The 8,515-nt window shown below is 42.7% G+C and overlaps 1 pseudogene; it reads left to right on the top strand.

The window, feature by feature from the left end:
* Positions 1-4,556: 4,556 nt before the first annotated feature.
* LOC102843118 lies at positions 4,557-4,960 on the top strand (annotated as a pseudogene).
* The last annotated feature ends 3,555 nt before the right edge of the window (positions 4,961-8,515 follow it).

The raw sequence follows: 8,515 nt of genomic DNA, 5'->3' as shown, positions 1-8,515 counted from the left end.
CATGCACTTACTGCAGAGGGTCAAGGACTGCAGCCTTCAGTATGGACTGAGGCTCAATGTTAAGAAGACAAAGATTCTTACCATTGGACCAATTGGTAACATCAGGATGGATGGTGAAGAGATTGAGATTGTTCACAGCTTCAAGTTTGCTTGGCTCCACGGTCAATACTCTTGGCACCAGCAGTCAGGAAATCAAAAAACGTATGGCGATGGGAAAGTCTGCTGTTAAGAACCTCTCTAAAGTACTCAAGAGCAACGGTGTCTCTCTGGAGACTAAGGTGCATCTGATACAGGCCATGGTCTTTGCAATCACTTGTGTTTTGTTGGTTTTTTGTTGTTGCTGTTTTTTTGCTGGTGTGCCCAAATTTATTGAAAATATTACAGCACAGCAAACAGATTCAAACCGCTCCACGTGGTGTTTTGAAATTCATCCCAACTGTGGGCTGAGTGACCTGCAGGTTGGACAGACTGCCAAAGTCCAAGAGTTTCAGCACTTCCTTAGTATCAGCATCTACTTCAATGATCTCCTGATCCAGGGCTGAAACCTCTGGTACATAATTATCTCTCCCTTGTCTCTCCTCCTCCTGCAGCTTAATGGAGATGCCTCTCACAGGCCCTCTCTGAATCTGCTTCATCAGATGTGTGACATAGCCTGCTATCTTGTTCTGGAGTTTCTTGCTAGGAAGAATGGCCATCTCCTCACACACGTGCTTGTTCGTGTGGAAGTCATTACCCAGGCGCGTGTAGTATTTCTCAATGATGACCCGGGCCGCCTTCTTCACGATTTTGGTGTGAACGCGGCCCATGTTGGCGGGTCCTTGGTGAAAGAGGTGCAATCACTTGTTATGCATCAGAGAGTTGGACAATGACTAGGGAAGATAGAAGGAGAATTGATGCCCTTGAGCTGTGGTGCTGGAGAAGAGTATTGAATGTACCATGGACTGCCAAGAAAACAAACAGATTCATCCTGGAGAGGGTTAAACCAGGCTGCTTCTTGGAGGCAAGGATTCTGGGCTTCGTCTGACATACTTTGGTCATGTTGTAAGGAGAGACAGGTCCTTGGAGAGGGACATCATGCTGGGTAGAGTAGAGGGACAGCGCAGGAGGGGAAGACCCTCTATGAGGTGGATTGATTCAGTGACTTGGGTAATCTGGATGGGTGTGTCAGAAGCAATGCGATTGGCACAGGATAGAGCAGGGTTTAGGGCTGTTGTACATAGGGTGGCTATGAGTCGCAAATGACTCGACGGCACATAACAACAACAACATGGTGTAATGTGGAGGCTATGTAAAGCTACCACATAATCTGATGAACTGAATAGTTGTAAAAGGATTAAGGGCTAAAATGAACACAAGCCTGCTTCATGAAAAGGAAGTTTCCCTAGGATGTAGCCTGTTAACATCTTTTATCTCTCTAGAATTTATCTCGTTTTCTTCCCATTTTGAAGGGTGATAAAGCAAACAAATAAGGTTTAATTGCCAGCAGTGGAGTGTCTTCTTTTGGATTTGGACCACTGAGTGAATAAAGCTCGTGACACTAAACATATAGAGATTGCCAAGGTTCAAAGATGCTGAAGGAAAAAGACTTGACCGTGAGAGAAGGCCTTCTCCTGGAACTGGCACCCTGAATTTGAATTTCTGGTCTCATAAATTATGAAAGAGCAAGTGTCTGTTTGTTAAAGTCACCCACTCTTGGTATCTCTGTTAAAACAGAACTAGAAAACTAAGGGAGCCCTCAACTAGAAAACTAAGCAAGCTCTCATGACCTAATCCATAGAGTGTTTCTCTCTCCTAACCCAAAGGCTGAGTCTCGCTGGCTATTCGAATCAATTAGTGGCCTTTTGGGAGAAAGATACACTCCTATGCAGTTTTGCAGGAGTATAGCGCCCCTATAACAACAGATATAAACCCTGTCGTATCCTGTGTCATCCTCACACTGCCTGACACACTAGAGCCCATTGTGATAGTCATGCTGCCAATCCACCTGGTCGAGGATCTTCTTTTTCTTCACCAATCCTCTGCCTTTCTGAGCATCATGTCACTCTCCAAGGAATAGCCCCTCCGAGCAATATGCCCAAAATATGTGAGGCAAAGCTTTATCATCCTTGCCTCCAAAGAGCCCTTTGGCTGCACCATCTCCAAGATATATTTGTTTGTTTTTGTGGTAGTTCTTGGGATGTTCATATTCTTCTCCAACACCACAGCTCAAAGGCAACAATTCTTCTTCTGTCATCCTTATTCACTGTACAGCTCTCAGACGCAATTGCAAGTGATTGGAAAGACCGTGGTATGAATCAGAGTAACCTTAGCCATCAAACTGGCATCATTACTCTTCAGTAGTTTAGAGAGGTCCTGAACTGCAGATTTTCCCAGTGCAATGCATCTCTTGATCTCCTGACTGCTGGTACCTTGGGTGTTGACTGTGGATCCAAGTAAGAAGTTGTTGACAATTTCAATCTTTTCTCCACTTATCATGATGTTGCCTATCGGTCCTGTGGTTAAGAATTTTTGTTTTCTTAATGTTGAGATGCAACCCATAGTGAAGGTTGTCTGTGTCTGCTTCTCTCACAGAACTTGACCATCTTGTCTCCATTTTCATTCCTTGTAAGGTGGTCTCTCCTCTAGCATTTTCTCCAACTCTCTACAACTCTTTTCAACCCTCTTACCTCACATGAAGCCCTCCCATAAAGCAAGTCCACAGTCTCACTATTATTCACTGAATCAACTATTTCTAGAGCTGAGGACATTGTTCAGGGCCCTGCCTTCTGATTGCTTCCTCTATCTAGCTTGGCATTGTCCCTCCAACCTGACTGAGCACCTGGGGGGACAGGGAGGAGTCCTGCAGTCCTCTATCTATCTCCAGTAGTACCAGGTACATAGATAAAACTAAACAAAAGCTTGAGTCCAAGTGTCATAAAATCATAACATTTGAGGTACATTCCCAAAGGCTTTCTTGTCCAACTGCCATCCATGGTAATCCTAACAGACGGACCTCCAGCTTATGCTTGAATGTTTTCAATGAAGCAGAACTCATTACTCCATCAGCCACCTGTCTCATTTCTAAGCCACTATCATGATAGGATGGTTCTTTGCATTTTACTAACACAGCCAAATTTACTTCTCTATAGTTTACAATTTTTGGTTTTTTAACAAGAATTCTGGAAGATAGTTACCTGAACAACTGATTGGAAGAGATTCATATTTGTTTCCATTCCTCAGAAAAGATGATTCAACAGAGTGTGTAAATTATCTAACAATATCATCAATATCACATGCTAATAAAATTTTGCTGAAGGTTATTAAAAAATGGCTAGACTGGTACAACAACAGAGAACTTTCAGAAACTCAGGCTCAATTTAAAAGAGACTATGGTACCAACATCATGATGAATGGAGAGGAGATTGAAACTGTCAACAGCTTAATCTTACTTGGATCCACAATTAACACCCTTGGTACCAGCAGTCAGGAAATAAGGAGACACATTGCAGTAGAGAAATCTGCAGTTAGGGATCTGCCAAATTATTGAGGAGTAATGATGTCTGAGGGGTAAAGTGTGTCTGATTCAGGCCATAGTCCTTCCAATTACTTGCTATGCATCCAAATCCTGGACAATGAATAAAGATGACAGAAAAAGAATTGACTCCTTTGAGCTGTGGTGTTGGAGAAGAATACTGAACATCCCATGGGTGGCCAGGAGAACAAATGGATGTGTCTTGGAGTGAGTGCAGCTGGAGTGCTCTTTGGAGGCAAGAATGATGAGGCTTCTCCTGATATATTTTGGGCATGTTGCTAAGAAGGGCTATTCCTTGGAGAAGGACGTGATGCTGAGAAGAGTGGAGAGTCAGCAGAGGAGAGGAAGACCCTCAACCAGGAGGATTGACACGGTGACTACTGCAATGGGCTCTTGTGAGTCAGGAAGTGTGAGGATGGCGCAGGTTAGAACAGGGTTCAGATCTGCTATTTATAGGGTCGCTATGCATTGTACTTGACTCTATGACACCTAACACAACAACAATGGTACTAGGGATATCATTGCTGATGTTGGAGGAATATTGACTGAAAGTGGAAACCAACATAAGGATTTGTGTTTTACTGACTATGCAAAGACATTTGACTGTGTTGAATCACAACAAATTTTAGCTAACATTGGAAGAATGGGAATTGCAGAACACTTAGTTGTAGTCATATAAGTTCTATATCTAGACCAAGAAGCTATTATCTGAAAAGACCTAGGGAACTCTTCATGGTTTAAAATCAAGAAAGGTGTACATCAGGGCTATATCCTTCTCCATACCTATTCAATTTGTATGCTAAGACAATCATTTGAGAAGCCGGACTTTATGAAGAGGAATATGGCATCAGGATTGGAGGAAGACTCATCAACAACCTGTATTATGCAGATGGCATAACCTTACTTGCTGAAAGTGAGAAGAGCTTGAAATGTTTGCTGCAGAAGATTGAAGAGTGCAGCCTTCAATAAGGATTACATCACAACATCAAGAAAAAAAATCCTCATTACTGGGCCAATAGGGTAACATCAAGATAGATGGGGAGAAATGGCTACTGCTGCTTCTGCCACTGGCCCTGGGGTGCAGGTGTCACCAGACGAATTGCTCTTGAAAGGCAACGCTGAGAAGACAGAAGAGGAACTAGATGAGACCCTGCTGGAGAGACTATGAGGGCTGACGGAGATGTTACCGGACACAGTCCAGTCCGCAGCCGGAGCCACTTTTGATCTCTCCCTCTTTGAGGCTCAAAGGATGTACACATATTCTAGGGCAGCCATAGGGATTGGGACCACTTCCTTTATGATCCTGGCTCTTCCTGTTGTCTTTGAGACAGAGAAATTGCAGGTGGAGCAGCAGCAGCAATTGCAACAGAGGCAAATACTTCTCAGGCCCAACACCGGCTATCAGGAGGAATGCCAGGGGCCCTACCATCACCTCCTGGAAAGATCTAGATTGTTACTACTGAATCTGAGCTGTCATAAATGAAGTTTGAAATTCAATAGTGTTTGAACTGCTGATTTTTTTTTTTAACCTTGGCACATTGATCTATCTAAACCTGATGGGGACAATTTCTTCTTCCTTGAGACTCCCAAATGTGCCCTTTACTTTGCCCTGACTTACTTCTGTCTTCACTCTTACATCAGAGTGTGGTAATGCAAACGGTTATTTGCTGTCCTCCACCCCCACTAAGTTGTTCTTAGTTATTCTGCAAGACTCCCTCATTTTCCCGTTGTGGGATAGGAATCAGGAGGGATGAATCCAAGTGTTAATGACTCAGTTCTTCTCTTAAAGAATGGAGACGTTGGGAGGTACATGCACACAGTATGAGAGACAAAGCTCATCGTGGCTGTGTGAGGAGGGAGGGGGGCCAGCGCAGCTCCTCCACAGGTGGAGCCTGGAGGACGGCAGCAGTTCCTCTCTCTGAATTCTGATTGTTAGACCTCTGTGTGCGTGTAGAAAACAAGGCAGTGCTCATTTTTTAATTTTTTTTCCCAATAATAAAAACCATTACAGCTAAACTGTTGTAGAATGAGGCTGGCATCGGGGTGGGGGCAAGGCTGAGAAAAACTGGATGAAATATGTTTACGGCATTGAAGTCTATGGGGGAGAGAATAGTTTAAAAGTATTATATTTTAGGGCATTATGTTTCTCGTAGGAGTACGCAATGAGGGTTGCAGAGTGGATTATATTTGGGGATTGGGGATGGGGGGGATTACGTACCAATGAGGGAGTTTTTCTTTTGCATTTGAAGGAGAGGAGCAAACGGGGCGGGGGGAGAGGGGTGCAACAATGAATGAATGGAATTCCAAAATCTCTGTAGATGTTCATTGAAATGAAAAATAAATAAATTAAAATATTTAAAAAAAAGATAGATGGAAAGAAGACTGAACTTTTAAATTATTTCATCTTACATGGATGCACAATTAATATCCCTGGTCCTGGCACTCAAGAAATCAGAAGATGTGTTACGCTGGGAAAATCTGTTGTCAAGGACCTCTCCCAAGAGCTAAAGGGCAAAAATGTCAGTTAAAAGACTAAAGCACATCTGATCCAGTACATGGCCTTTTTAATTACTTGCTATGGATTTGAAAATTGACAATGACTAGGGATGACAGAAGAAAAATCCATGCCTTTGAGTTATGGTGTTAGAGAAGAGTATTAAATATCTCATGCATTATCAAAAAGAATGAGCAAATTGGTTGCACTTTCTCCAAAACATATTTGTTCATTCTTTGATCGCCAGGGTTGATTCTACTGATCTGGCTGGCTAGGCAGTTTTTAATATTGAAATACTGAAAATATTGAAATAGAAAATATTAGGCAGTGACCTCTTCCTCCCTCACTGACCCATGTGCATCCCTCCTAAAGCTGTGAGCTTGGTGGAATAGGACGACCATCCCTGATAGAAGGAAGACCCGTCCTTCGGTCTAGAGCATATGAGTCACGGTGCTCCCCTGCTCAAGCCTATTGTTAGGAGAGGTCAGTCCTTGGAAACAGACGTCATACTTAGAAAGGTGGAGAGTCAGTGCAAAAGAGGATAAGCTTCGATAACATGCACTGACACAGTGACTGTCACAATGGGCTCCAGCGCATCACAGATGATGAGGAAAGCACAGGTAAGGGCAGGATTCAGAACCATCGTGCAGAGGGTTGCTGCGAGTTATAGTTGACTCTACAGCACCTAACAACAACTCTGTAAGATGTCAGAGTCATCAGTACATATGTGGTAAGTGAAGCCGTAGGAATAAATATCTCATTCGGGGGGGGGGATACGTTGAATGAGAACAGAAGAAAACAAAACACTAAGGGATGCAGTAATTTCATAGAGGAAGTAAGAAAAAGAATCAGCAAAGCAGATCAAGGAGGACTAGCCAGAGAGATAAAAGAGAAATGGGAGTGTACTGTCATGGAAACCAAAAGAAGCAAAAGAAGCTGTCCAGCAGAGCGAGGAGCTCCTGAGAGGCCCTGGAGACAAGCTGGCCTCAGTAGGCGAGGATTGTCCCCTCCTTTGCCATCATCATCTACCATGACGCAGCCTCCCCCATTAGCAACAATCAAGTCATACTTTTGTCAGTTAAGATGACCACATTGGGTTAAAGTGATGTTTAATACAATGGCTGGTATCCCCATAAGAAGTACATTTTAACACAGAAACACACGTAGGGAAGACAGACATGAAAATGATGGGAGAGACTGGAGTGATGCAGTTTCAGGACAAAGAGTACCGAGGAATGCAAGCAACTAGCCTCTAAGGCTAAGAGAGAAACAGAACAGATTCTCCCCAGAGGCCCCAGAAGGAACCAACTCTGGGGACAACTGTGAGAAATTAATTTCTTATTTTAAGCCATTGCATATCTGCACATAGACAAAGAAGCAGTTGTGTGAACAGAACAAAGGAATGCTGCACGGTTTAAAATCAGCACATCAAGCTTGTATCTATCTTTTCTCCATACCTATTCAATCTGTGTGCTGACAAAATTATTCAGGAAGCTGGGTTATATAAGGAAGAATGTGGTATCAAGTTTGGAGGAAGACTTATCAACAACTTGTGTTACACAGATGGCACAACCTTGCTAGTAGAAAGTGAAAACTTATATACTAAAAAATATCAAAGACTACAGCTTTCTACAGAGGTTACACCTCAACTTAAAAAAACCAAAAATCCTAAGTGCCCATCAACAAACAAATGGATAGAGAAGCTATGGTATATTCACACAATAAAATACTATGCTGCTTTGAAAAACAAAGAACTCCTGAAATATTATACAAAATTGGTGACCCTGGAGGACATTATGCTGAGTGAAGTATCTTAGTCACAAAAGGACAAATACTGCATAGTGCCACTGTTGTAAAAAGGACTGACATTGAGGTTGGGGGAGAATGAGAAAGGTGGGATAAATTATGTATACTGCATTGAAACAGATGAGGGAGAGAACTGTTTAAAAGGGATATGTGATTAAGTATTATTGTCATGACAGGAGTTCAGAATGAAGGCTGCACAGTGGAGTGGACCTGGGGGGAGGGATCGTAAAACAATGAAAGATTTTTCTTTTTTTTTTCAAAGAGAAGAGCGCAGTGGGGGTAGGGGGGATGGGGTGAGCAGGGTTAAAAGTGCAACAATGAGTGAATGGAAATCCAAAGCCTCTGTAAACTTTCATTAAAATTAATAATAATAATTTAAAAATTCTTACAATGGAACCAAAAGACAACATCATGATAGATAAAAGATTGAAGTTATCTGTGATTTCATTTTGCTCAGATCCATAATCAATCCATGTGGTAGTAACAACCAAGAAATCAAAAGATATGTTGTTGTTTTTGTTGTTATGTGCCGTTGAGTCGCTTGCGACTCATAGTGACCCTATGTACAACAGCCCTAAACTCCGCTCTGTCCTGTGCCAATCGCACCGTCTCTGACACTCCCATCCCAATTATCCCAGTCACTGAATCAATCCACCTCATAGAGGGCCTTCCTCTCCTGCGCTGTCCCTCCACCCTCCCAAGCA

This window comes from Elephantulus edwardii, unplaced genomic scaffold (assembly GCF_000299155.1).
Source record: "Elephantulus edwardii isolate Elephantulus edwardi_28Jun2011 unplaced genomic scaffold, EleEdw1.0 scaffold00063, whole genome shotgun sequence".
Taxonomy (NCBI): domain Eukaryota; kingdom Metazoa; phylum Chordata; class Mammalia; order Macroscelidea; family Macroscelididae; genus Elephantulus; species Elephantulus edwardii.
Note: the sequence above shows the minus strand (reverse complement) of the source record. Positions and strands in the feature narration are given on the sequence as shown.